Below are 11,929 nucleotides of genomic sequence, written 5' to 3'. Positions count from 1 at the left end.
AAGTGAAGGAAACTGAGACTGACATGTGGAGAATGGGCATGATTAAGAAGTCCGCACTAGAGACCTATCGAACCTTTAAGCAGGAAATTGCCAGGGAAAGGATCTATGATAATACTCGGGGTAGTTCTCTACTGTTTGAGGCCCGGACGGGAGTACTGCGAACCAAGATATATCGGGCCAAATACGAAGGGGTAGACACAGTATGCAGTGCGTGTGGAGAGGAAGAAGAAACTGCCGAACACTTGATAATGTTCTGTAAAGGGCTTCACCCTATAGTTCAGGATGATGGCGCTGCGTTTTTCAAAGCACTGGGGTTTAGGGACCAGGAGGGCAAAATAGACTTTAAGCGGGTAGACTTAACTAGAAGGAGGTTATCTGATTGGTGGCTAAAGTCGAGCCACGAGTGAAAATTAAACTCTTCACTGCAAAGTACGAATCCTCAAACTCACTTTTTAACAAAAAAAATAAATATAGTTTTTGGTTCATTAGGTATTACGGCTTGGTGGCGCTAGCCACCGCCCGATCTAAAGGGTACAGCCATATCCATCCATCCATCCATCCATTCATGATGACCGGTGTCGATATGGTTTGCGACAACTGACGTGCGTCCCAAGGGAGGTTGTCCGTGGTCGAAGGAGGCGCGGAAACGGTCAAGTAGTTGAATGAGCTGATTGCGCTGGTCTTGCGTAAGGCCGGTGTCTACGCTGCGCAACAGAACGTCTTCGTCAGGTAGTGAGGGCACGGTCTGTGACAGCATCCACGGACATCGGTGTCGTATCAGAACGGGCATCGAAAGGAAAGATGTCATCATAAGTGTCAAGACTCCCAATGCATTCGCCATGCAATAAGGTAGCGGGACAAGGGAACGGATTGCACACGTACACGGCACTGGAGCCATCGGCAAGTGTTATGACGGCAAACGGGACGACAAGGTTCCGGCGACAAGCGCATTCTTGTGACGGCATAAATAGGGCAGTTGAATCGGAAACGGAGTTGCACAAAAGAGATACCGCGGTGACCGAAAAAGCAGAAATGACGACGTCAGCGGCGACGATCACCTTTTTGGGTGAGCGAGGGAGATCTATGAATGTCGTGCTGAATGGAAACAAAACGAGTTGAGCACGAGCGCAGTCGACAACCGCATGATTAGCGGAAAGAAAGTTCCATCCCAGGATGATTTCATGAGACGCATGCGGAAGGACGACAAATTCAACGATGTAAAGCACCCCTTGAATCACAACACGAGCAGTGCATGTGGCAGAAGGTTGGACGTGTTGCGAACTCGCCGTGCGTAAAGAAATTTCAACCAGTGGAGTCGTCACTTTGTTCAGTTTGCGGCATAACACTTCACTGATTATACAAATAGCGGCACCTGTGTCGACAAGAGCAGTTGTGGCGAAACCGTCCACAAACACGGCAATCTCGTTAGGGGGCGATAGATGAGGCCTTGGAAATTTCGTCGGTGGCGCAGCTCTTGCCTCAGGAACTGCGACTGTTAGTCTTCCTCCTGGGCGTGGTTGGTACGGCGAAGCATGGGGGAAGGAGACCGAAAACGGGGTGAAGGAGATCGACGTCGGCTGAAGTCTGGTCGACGTGAGCGGGGGTCATGTGAATCAGGTGTCACATGCGATTCTGATGGCCGAGGTATGTTGCCGGAATGCTGCACATCATTAAAATAGAATCCACGGCGACGACAGTAGCGCGCGACATGTCCTGGAATACCACAGTTGTAGCAGACGGGCCGGTTATCCGGAGTACGCCAAGAGTTTACAGGTGCTCGAGGTGGTGGAATGGGCCGATTTACCGGATAAACTGAAACTGGTGACCTGTAGTAGTTGGTGGCTGGATTGTATGAAGGGAGCGGCGGTTGGGCAGGAGGTCGGCGGACGGCTTCTGCATAAGTCAGCGGTGCAGCCACTGATATTGGGGATGTGGGCGAAGGGAGAGCCTCGGCAACTTGCGTCTGAATAGCACGGCGAAGTGAGTGGTCCAGTGTTGTGGGGGTCTCGTTGATGGTGGCGACAAGAGAGAGCTGTCGAGCAACTTCCTCCCGGATGTACTGTTGAATTTGAGGCATTAACACGCTGTAGTCGGAGCCACTGCTTTTGCACTCCAAGGCCGAAATATCAGCTGTCTGCGTATTAGCGCGACGTGTAGAAACTCGTTGCTTGCGCAGCTCATCGAAACTTTGACATAACTGAATCACGGCCGTGACGGTCTGTGGGTCTTTGGCCACAAGCATATGAAAAGCGTCGTCATCAATGCCTTTCATTATGTTCTTTATTCTGTCAGCCTCCGTCATCCTGGCATCAACTCGCCTACAGAGGCTGATCACATCCTCAATGTAGCTCGTGAAGCTCTCACCATTTCGCTGAAATCGTCCCCGCAGTCCCAGTTCAGCGCGAAGCTTACGCATGGCTGGACGACCGAAAAACGAGGTGACGGCCTCTTTGAAAACCGATCAGGTGGGGATGTCGGCTTTCAAAGCCACACACGGACAACAAGCTGGTACAGGCAGGAACCCGGCAAGCACGAGCAACACACGGACGTCAACGTCTTCTTTCACGCTGGCACAGAGCTGGCGCCACTATGCTTCGAAACACTAGGTTGGTATTGCTATATATGTGATCTTTGACGAAAGCCTGTCTTAAATCAAGAAACTGTAGCTCATCAATTTTTTGAAACTCCAAAGTGAAACGCTGACATTTCGTTTTCCTTAACATCTTTCTTTATATTAGCAACCAGTAAAGAGCAATTGTTAATGTCCAGTAGAACTAAGAAGTCATGGACATATTAAACAGCGTGTGATGATAACCAATTCAAATGCTTTTGCGGCTGCCCGTCTACATACCCAAGAAAAATATAACTAATTACAGGTATATTCATGATTCAATGCAGATACCAGATTTTTGGACAAAATTATTTCCCTTCCAAGACACAACGGTAGAATTTAGGTGGCCTGCCTGAGCTCTAAAAACGACGCAATAGAGATGCCACACTGGCACTGAAACAACAACTCATCATTATCTTCTCTCATGCACTGCTTTATACACTTCAAATCTTCACATTGGGGGAAACAATAATATAAATCTTTTACGTCTATACCGAATGCATTACGGCACAAAGAAGGTTGTTCACTTAGTGATAAGATGATAGATTCTGAGTTAGAAGTTCTTAGCGGATCACAAGTCTTCAAACACTCCGAATTTCTTCGAATATACTCTGAAACATTTATTTACCAAGTGTCTTTTTCTGAAACAACAGCTCTTAGTGGCAACATGAATCTTCACTGAAATAAAAACTGATAGTTTTTGCCTCTTTGCTTTTTTCACACTTGCCGCTACATGTTCCTGATTAAGCGTTAGTAACAGGGCATAAACTTATTCGTTCACTCACCCGCTTTGTGCATCAACACTTTTTTTATTAATATATACCCTAAAGGCCCATTCAGGCATTACGCAGGGGGTTTTAGTTATACAATAAATTTGCAAATCAGAACATTGCCATTATAAAATTAAAGTGGTAAACAATGTAGAATACAGTTCCATAGACAAAGATGCAAAAGGAAAAAAAAAATTGTGGCAGGAATGAAAACTCAATAAGAAAGACACAGCTATAGTGCAAAAAAATATATATACAGAAAATTGCCATGAAAAAAAACCCCCCTATCTGCATATTTGACCAAAAATGTCGTCGAAAGACTATTGTATTTCGCCTGAAAAGAGTGAATAGACAGAAATATTTATTTGATGTTTTGCACGAGAAAACTGGTGAATGGGATCCTGGAGGTGTTGCGTGAGACATGAGCGCCATCTGGTGGTAATTTCAAAAAACTAAAGGATGGCCTTTGCTATAGCGAGCACGCAGCATGCGTGCAATCTTGGAGGCCATATTTTGCAGATTTCAAGATAGGTAGCAGCACAGTATCGTCTTAGCAAAGCGTAGGAGACTCGCCTTTTCATGCGAAGCATCGCATTGTCAGCTGCAGTGCTTAGAATTACTTATTTATAACTTTTCTAGTATAAACAAACACAGTGCACAATATCGACGTGTTGATATTGTGCCTCAATATTTGCTTTTTATTGACAATCGTACAAGTATGAACGCAGAAACTTGAGCAATACTGGTGGATGCTGTGGATGTGGTCGTACTTGAGCCTTTTTGCTGACAGACCAAAATTTTTACATTGGAGTATCCCAAGCAAGACTATCATCTTTAAGGAGAAAATATATTTACAATGAAAGAAGAGTAAAAATAAGCACATACATGCACTTACAAACTCACACAGATAGGTAAGTCATATGTCCAAGAAAATATCGAATTGGTTTACAAAGATGGCACGATCAATGAATCAAGGGATGTCGCTTGGCAGTGTGTTCCAGTGATGTGTGCTTCGAAGTAATGGTGAGTGTTGATACATAATTGTGTGTGCCAAAAAAGGGTGTATTTTGAATCGGTGATCAATATGTTTCAAAATATTATGAGGTGTGTTTGTACAAGCTTCATGAAGGCACATTTACTATGATAAAATGTACGAAAATGCAACAACAGTGACGACAGTCTGCGTTTTTCATGAAGGGGTAATGAAAGTGAGTGTGTAATATCTGTAGTGCTGCAGTTGCGAGAATACCACTTGGTGATAAATCCTGCTGCATTTTATTTTAATTCTAGTTAATCGATGAGATATGATTGATGTGGGTTCTAGATGATGGATGCATATTCTATCTTTGAACGGACAAGTGTAGTGTATGCTAGCATTTCAGAGGTATAGTTCACCAAGTAAAGGTTTCTTTTAATAAATTCAAGTGCTTTTGACACCTCACTAGTTATGATATCGATGCACTTATTCTAAGGCAGGTCAGAAGATAAATGAATTCCAAGATACTTAAATAGGGATACTTTTCCAATGGGGAGAGCTTGAATTTCATATTGACTCATTTTTGTTTTATATGCTCTTGTAAACGTCATGGCCTTCGTTTTGGAAGTGTTAATTTGCCATGGTGACACCAAAATGCGAGTTTATTAGGGTCCAACTATAATGACTCGTTAGCTTGGGTACTGTCAATTTTTCTATAAATGATGTAGTTGTATGTAAATAATTTGATAGTAGATGACAAACCATGTCCAATGTCGTTGATGTAAATGAGAAACAAAACTGGTCCCACGATTGATCCCTGGGATACACCAGACTTTGCATGTGAAAGTTAAGATGCATGTCCATTCACCTAAATTGATTGGCTGCAGTTGCTCAGAAAATGATTTATTCAGCATTTTTCCAAACCAGTGGCTACCTTATCATTACACATAGAGCCATCTAGAGTTGAAAAGAAGCCTTCCTTGTCAGCAACCAAAACATGCAACTTAGCTTCCAGATGCGTCTCAGACAGCATGAACACTCTTGTGAGGAGTGACGAGGCTATGTACAACAAAGGCAAGCTGAAAAAGCCAGTAGGCTTTTTTTGTGAAGCTAAGTTGCATGTTTTGGTTACCTTCATGCTACCTTCATTTACGTACTCTTCTATGAACATAATGATAAAAAATACTCATGGATTTAATAACACCATCTCAAGGAAATGAAATGAAAAGAGAGTGTGCTACTCTTGAAATATCTGCAATAAGTGCATAGCGGAGGACGTTTGCAGCTGCATCGCCAATAATAATAATAATAGCAATAATATTATACAAGGCAAAACATAGCCCAGCTAACCTCTTGTGATGGCAGTTCTAACATAAGCACCAAACTAAAAGGCCTTCAAGCCAAGCCGAATTTGTGGCCACGACAAATATGCACAAATTTACCGATGTGAGAAATGCTGTGCTTGGAAAGCCAGATATGATATGTGATATGTAGAAGGAACATACATCAAAATAGTGCATGTACCAACATGGAAGCTAAGGAATGCTTTAGTCAATGGAAAGAATAAGCTGCCGAGCGAACTTTCTGTAGTCTTCTTTACACTGTAGTCTGCCACGAGTGTGACAACATGTCAGTCTATGAGACCTGTGATTTCAATGAAAGAGTTAAACAACACAACAGTTCAAAATGAAGTCACCAAATCATGGGTGGCCTTGGATGCCCTCGCTGAACATGCGGAATATACAGGCTTTCAAATTGACTGGTCAAGCAACCGTGTTCTGGTCGAAGAAAACAAGCTTGCATCATGCCAGCACCTGGAATCCCTGCACATTCACACAGCTGCACATATACTCAATAAGATTTATGGAACGCTGACCATATACTTTTGGTGCTTACATCACGCACCTAGTCATACTTAAATACGATGTACCTTTCTTAAGGCTGTCATTAAGAACAATATCAGGTGCCCAAACATCAGTAAACTTTGTGTTATTTTGGTCGGTGTATCTTTTTGTTTGTACACTAAGAAGAAACAGTTATGCATTGTCTTTTTTTAGGCCTCTTCTAGCTGTTCACGGTAGTTGCAGTCGAAGGAGTGACTTTTTGAGTATTGATCAAGGGTAATGCTTATTTTTGTGATGGTGGCACAGACTGCCGCCAGTTTCCATGAATTAGCCAGGTTTTACCAAAGTTCCTACAGTTTTCCAGCAAGGCCCCAATTCCCCGACTTTCCCAGGTTGGTAGACACCCTGCACAAACAAAGATGGCAGTTAACTCGCGTCCTGTTCCCTGTCTTATGCAAGTGTCATTCTGCACTTTATTACCTTAGAAGTACTTGCTGCTAGGCAGGTTGGTATAACATTATTAGGGAAAATTCTAGACGATGCAAATGTGTGGTGCAGTGTAAATATTTTCTGTAGTTCAGCTGCGACCGATGCTCTTTTTCTGTGATTTTTCATTTTTCCAGTGGTGCTTCGGCATCTATATTTTTCCCCCTTAGCTTAATTACCTCCCTGAAGCTATGCATCATCTTGCCCATTAACAACCATTGTTAAACTATTGTATGTGGCATTGTTGATGCAAAATGACCTTAGAGTATATGCTAAAGCTCCTGCAGGATCACCGGCTGAATGTGACAACCAGTTCACCATTTATAAAACCCGAAGTATTGACATTTTCAATATATCTGTTTGCACAGTGCTTCATTGGAGTCATGCAAGCTTAAAATATGGTGCTCCCACAGAGAAATTTTTCTTCCTGTGCTGTGACCTACGGGAAAACTATGTAGACAATAACGAAAAGAGATCACAACTAGGCTTAGCTGTGTGATGTCTGCCTCAATAAAAATGTAATAAATTAATGCAAGTGTGCTTATATCACCATGGTGTTGCCAGTTTATTACTACATTTGATATGAATATCTGCTCGCTCCACCATGGTGTTCCTAAGGGTGTACACAGTCTTACCTCTGAGACAGCATTGCCAGAACTAATTTCACTGTCACAATCTTGAACAGGTGTGCAACAAGCATGTGCCAGTGCAGAGAACACAAGAGAAGTGGTCACTGCTTGCATGTTCAAGGTCGTATGCACGCACAACGGACTATGATTTTGCAGTGTCTTACATTTTGAGTGGAGTATACATAGTGATGGCTGGAGCAGTCTCTGTGGTCACCAGCTATACTGTCACAATGTGAATATTGTTGCTCGAGACAACTGTTTAGGACAAAAAAAGGGCACCGTAGAAAAAAATATTTTTAGGCTAATGTAAGGGCTTGTGGTGAGGAGACTCTCAAAAGGTATATGGTGTGTCATCTTGCAATAGAGAAGCAACATTTATACCTAGTTTATGTTAGTAGGAGTCTGCTAAACATTGGCCATACAAGCTTGTGGCTAGAGAAGGATGATGTCCAGAAGATGCCCTCCTGAAATTTTAACCTGCACCGTCCTCCCTTGCCCTTCTTGGTGCACTGGAATTTTTGCCCTATAGGTACTAATTCCTTTAGTGGGTACTCTTGAAGGGCATCTGAATAAGCTCACTCTTACCACCTGCTTTACCCAAGGGCAAATCCTACTGTTGGAACTTGTTTGCTTGGCAGAAATTTTTAACAGGAAAAGAAGCTTCACTCGTTGCACAAATAAAGCTACAGCATTGCAAGATTACTATGATGTTATGTACACAGACCTCCCCCATATAACTCACTAAAATGTCACCAATTACCTCTATGGTGAGCCTGATTATGCCTTAAGACAGCATGTAAGTTTCTTGATCTTATACTTTTTAATCAGTACATGAACCTTGAAAAAAACAAGATCGTCACGTGCAGTGCATAAAACCAGTGCTTATGAAGTGCAATGATGGCATCGGAAGCATCAGCAAAAGTAAATTCACCCTGCTGGAAAGCAAATTGTGCGTGAAGCCTGTAAATGTACTGTTAACAAAGTCTTCTCGACAACTTCATTACTTCTACTTCTGCAATTTTCATAATCCTGTGTCTTCATACCTTGCTGTCAACCCAAAAATTATTGACCTATGAGGTGTTACTCATATGACCATGCTCATTTAACATACCTGCAAGCCTCAGAGCTAACATAATAAAATTGAAGACTTTAATAAATTAATGCTCTCTGCTACTCACCCCTTCAAAAAAAATTTTTAGCATCCCCTTCAAACCTGTTTTTTTAAAGACTCAACAGGCACAGTGACGTGACTCATGAAAGGCATATCCGGAGCTTGTGGTGCAACTAAAATCTTTTTGGAGCAGCATAAAAGCTGCCTGAAGCTTTTAAGCTAGAGCTGTTGGACCACATGTTACAGGGAACTAGTTCATGAACATATGCATGCATGTTCACTTGGACTTCTGCTCAACATAAACGTAGGCTTTTTGCTTTTTTGCAGACATCCCCAATTTATATAAAGCTACCTAGCGCTTTCTGGGAATTCACATGGCATTTGTAAATGACTCTGGTTTTCAACAATAGTTTAGCTACAATATTGAATCACGGACTGGTAAGACTATTTATGCATTGTATTTACTTTACAAAAAAAAAAAAAGAGTCTGATTATATTAATGCTTTTATTAGTACAACCTAATCGTTCAATCTGTGGAGAAGTGGTTGCTGTCATCGTTTATGTACAGAATTGTTAGGTCCCTGATTAATGAGCACTTCATAAAAAAAGGGTTTTGTAACTGGTCCTTACTGCCAATTATTTATTATGGCTTGACAAAATTTAGAGTTAAGGGGGAGTAAGTAGTTACACTTGGCAAACTGTTTGACATGTACAGTCGTCGAGGTCGAGAAGCCCAGCCGAGACATATCGGAATAGTGGAACACCCTGCTTTCTAGGAGAAGTAAAAGTGATTGTACAGCATGCGGTACTGCTGATAAAATTTGCCCACTGTATGGACTTAAAACTTAACCACCTTGTATGAAATATTTTGGAAGTAAACTGTAAGAAATAGGACCACAAATAAAAAAAAATAACTAAGTGGTCAGTTCTATATGCAGGTACTAAATTACTGTATTTTAATACAGTAACGCAAGACTGTTGTCCAAGCACAACTAGCTCATTATTACTTTTATCTGACAGTAACCACAACAGTTAGAAACTATTTGGCTGAAGTCACGTGGTAACTTTTGTAGTATAAGCGGGTTCAGATTGTTAAGAAAGTTGGTGCCCAGCAACGTTTTCAGCTACATTGCACGTTCATGTCCACTGTGATAACATCTTCAAATCGCAGGGGTAACGTATGGATTTCAAGCGTATGCCATATACTTGCTCCCTGAGAGAACACAACAACGAAGAGTGCACGCATGCTTGACACAAATAATGAAATTTATGAAAAAGATGTAGCAGGTTTCGTCTCTTGGTGCAGATCCCTGCAGGCACTTACCTAATTCCCACCCCATTTTGCCAACAAGCAGCCCATGTAAAACGTTCGAACATGCGCTATTATGTCGGGTAATAACCAGTTTCCTCTAACCACCTTGCACTTAGTTCTGGCACGACATCCGTTTCGAAGATCTATTTCTTGCAAACTGTGTGAGTAATTGTAGACCATACTTCAACAGTAATTTTTGTGCTTACTCGATAGGAAAACATGAGCTACAAATTTTTTAAGTTTCTAAAATATGAATGGTAATTGAATTGTGAACGGTAATCTACACCCAGCCTTAGCATATATTTCCTTTATAATCATTTTTAATTTGAGGCATGGCACAAATTTTGAAGTACGACTGAAGCCTCTCATATGCATGTTTCGTTTATTTGAATGTGCCATTTAACAATCTTGAATTAATCCTGCAATGAACTAACATCTGAATGCCTTGCGAATTGCCTGCCACAAAATATATTTTACTAGGTAAATTGTTCTGTGCTTGTTACACAAGCTGAAGATGATGACGATACTGACTGCCGCATCGTCACTGATGAGGCAGAGGATAGCGCGTGTACAATTTAGGTGCACACACGAGGCCCAATGACAGTGCTACATTTCCAATTTAAACACGAGCGCGCGCAATATGTATGCTTTACCGCAATACACAGCGTGCACTTCACCGCAAGGCACGACTGCCTTGCAGCACTGTTTACTTTTAAGAAGACGCTTAAGGTGGCAATTTTGAGCGAATATTTATAGTGCTCCCAGCATATCTTCAACTTTATTTCTTTTTTTTCTTTGTATACACCCACAAAAAAAAAAAAAGACATGGCTTAGAAAACCGATTATCGTAATCGGCGACCACATATTTAAGCCACTTGGAAAATAACGTCGTGTGAACGCCTGGTGATATTCCATCGCTACCAACTTGTGCATTTCCTATCTGTCTCACGCATTCACGCAAGAAGAAGCTTCAATGAAAGTTTTGGCGCAAGCATACACTTCACCGAAGCGACACATCGATCCTTACGCTACACACGCACTTACCAGACATACACGTACGGCGTACATCCACAAATAGCATAACACACGGTGTTCATGATCGGGCAAGTCGTTACTACATTGCTTATAGACAGTATTACAGAACGAGACCACGTATCTATGCGCAGAGGCGGTTTTCGCGAATGCATAAGGCTCCCGGCCAAGCAAAGACCACGGATAAATAACCACCGCACTAGAGTGCCTAGAATATTCTCCTAGTGTCATGAACAGGCGCCTTCCCCATCGGCGACTGGGAAATTGATTTGGATTCAGCGTTAGGGGGCGCTACTTGCAACTGGCGCGTCAGTTTGCGTGCCGGCCGGGCCTTTCAACGTTGTGTCGGGTGGCGACTTGTCTGTGTGGTGAAGCGTGTTCTCGCTACGTTTCGAATATGTGCCGTGAATTCTCGTGCAGCGATTGTGTGTGACTATGCCTGAAAAAAAAGGAAGAACGTGCTTTGTGCAAAGGCGGGTACAAGTCTTTCAAGGAGAAGGTGTCTCTGTTCAGGGCTCCGGCAGACCCTGTTCGTCTTCAAGAATGGGCGCGAAACATCAAAAGAGGTGACAAAGTTCTAGGCGAAACTTGTGTAGTGTGTTCTCGTCATTTTGATGATCGCTACATCCAAAGAACTTTCAAGCATGTCATCAACGGCGAGGACGTCGAATTCGACCGTGAACGACCATCGCTAACGCCGGACGCCGTTCCTACCATTTTCCCGGATGGCCCCGCTTACCTGACTAAACCAGTGCCTCGAAAAAGAAAAGAGAGGAATATTGCTGACTGCACAGCTCCGCCTGCTAAGCGTAAAGCGCCGAATGAACCCACGACTTCCCAGGCCTGTGACGATGCTGCCGCTGGCGAGGAAACAGCACAGGCGCCGCACCCGTTTCACAGCATAACGCCGCCGTCGGCATTTTGCAGCAAAATTTGCTTGCCCAGTAACCCAGAAGCATTGTGCTTCGCATGGCACTGCAATACAGTGCCGGGTGACGTGTGCGTGTTGAAACACGTAGTGTTTTCGTCAAGCAAGGAAGTAGGTGCTGCAGATGGGTACCTTTGCAGTACTTACTGCCGCGGGAAAGTAAGTGTCCATAATACATTGTATATATAAAAAGTTGTGAGAAGAGGGTTTTACAGTGCCTGCGATTCTGC

At 42.8% G+C, this 11,929-nt stretch overlaps 1 long non-coding RNA gene across 1 annotated transcript; it reads right to left on the bottom strand.

The window, feature by feature from the left end:
• Nucleotides 1–4,046: 4,046 nt before the first annotated feature.
• On the bottom strand, nt 4,047–10,965 carry LOC142776572 (uncharacterized). The gene is made up of 2 exons (XR_012887643.1): nt 10,784–10,965; nt 4,047–6,606 (listed from the first exon to the last, which is right to left on the bottom strand). It is a non-coding gene; the product is annotated as an uncharacterized LOC142776572 (long non-coding RNA).
• Between the last annotated feature and the right edge of the window lie 964 nt (nt 10,966–11,929).

This window comes from Rhipicephalus microplus, chromosome X (genome assembly GCF_043290135.1).
Source record: "Rhipicephalus microplus isolate Deutch F79 chromosome X, USDA_Rmic, whole genome shotgun sequence".
NCBI classification, from domain to species: Eukaryota; Metazoa; Arthropoda; class Arachnida; order Ixodida; family Ixodidae; genus Rhipicephalus; species Rhipicephalus microplus.
Note: the sequence above shows the minus strand (reverse complement) of the source record. Positions and strands in the feature narration are given on the sequence as shown.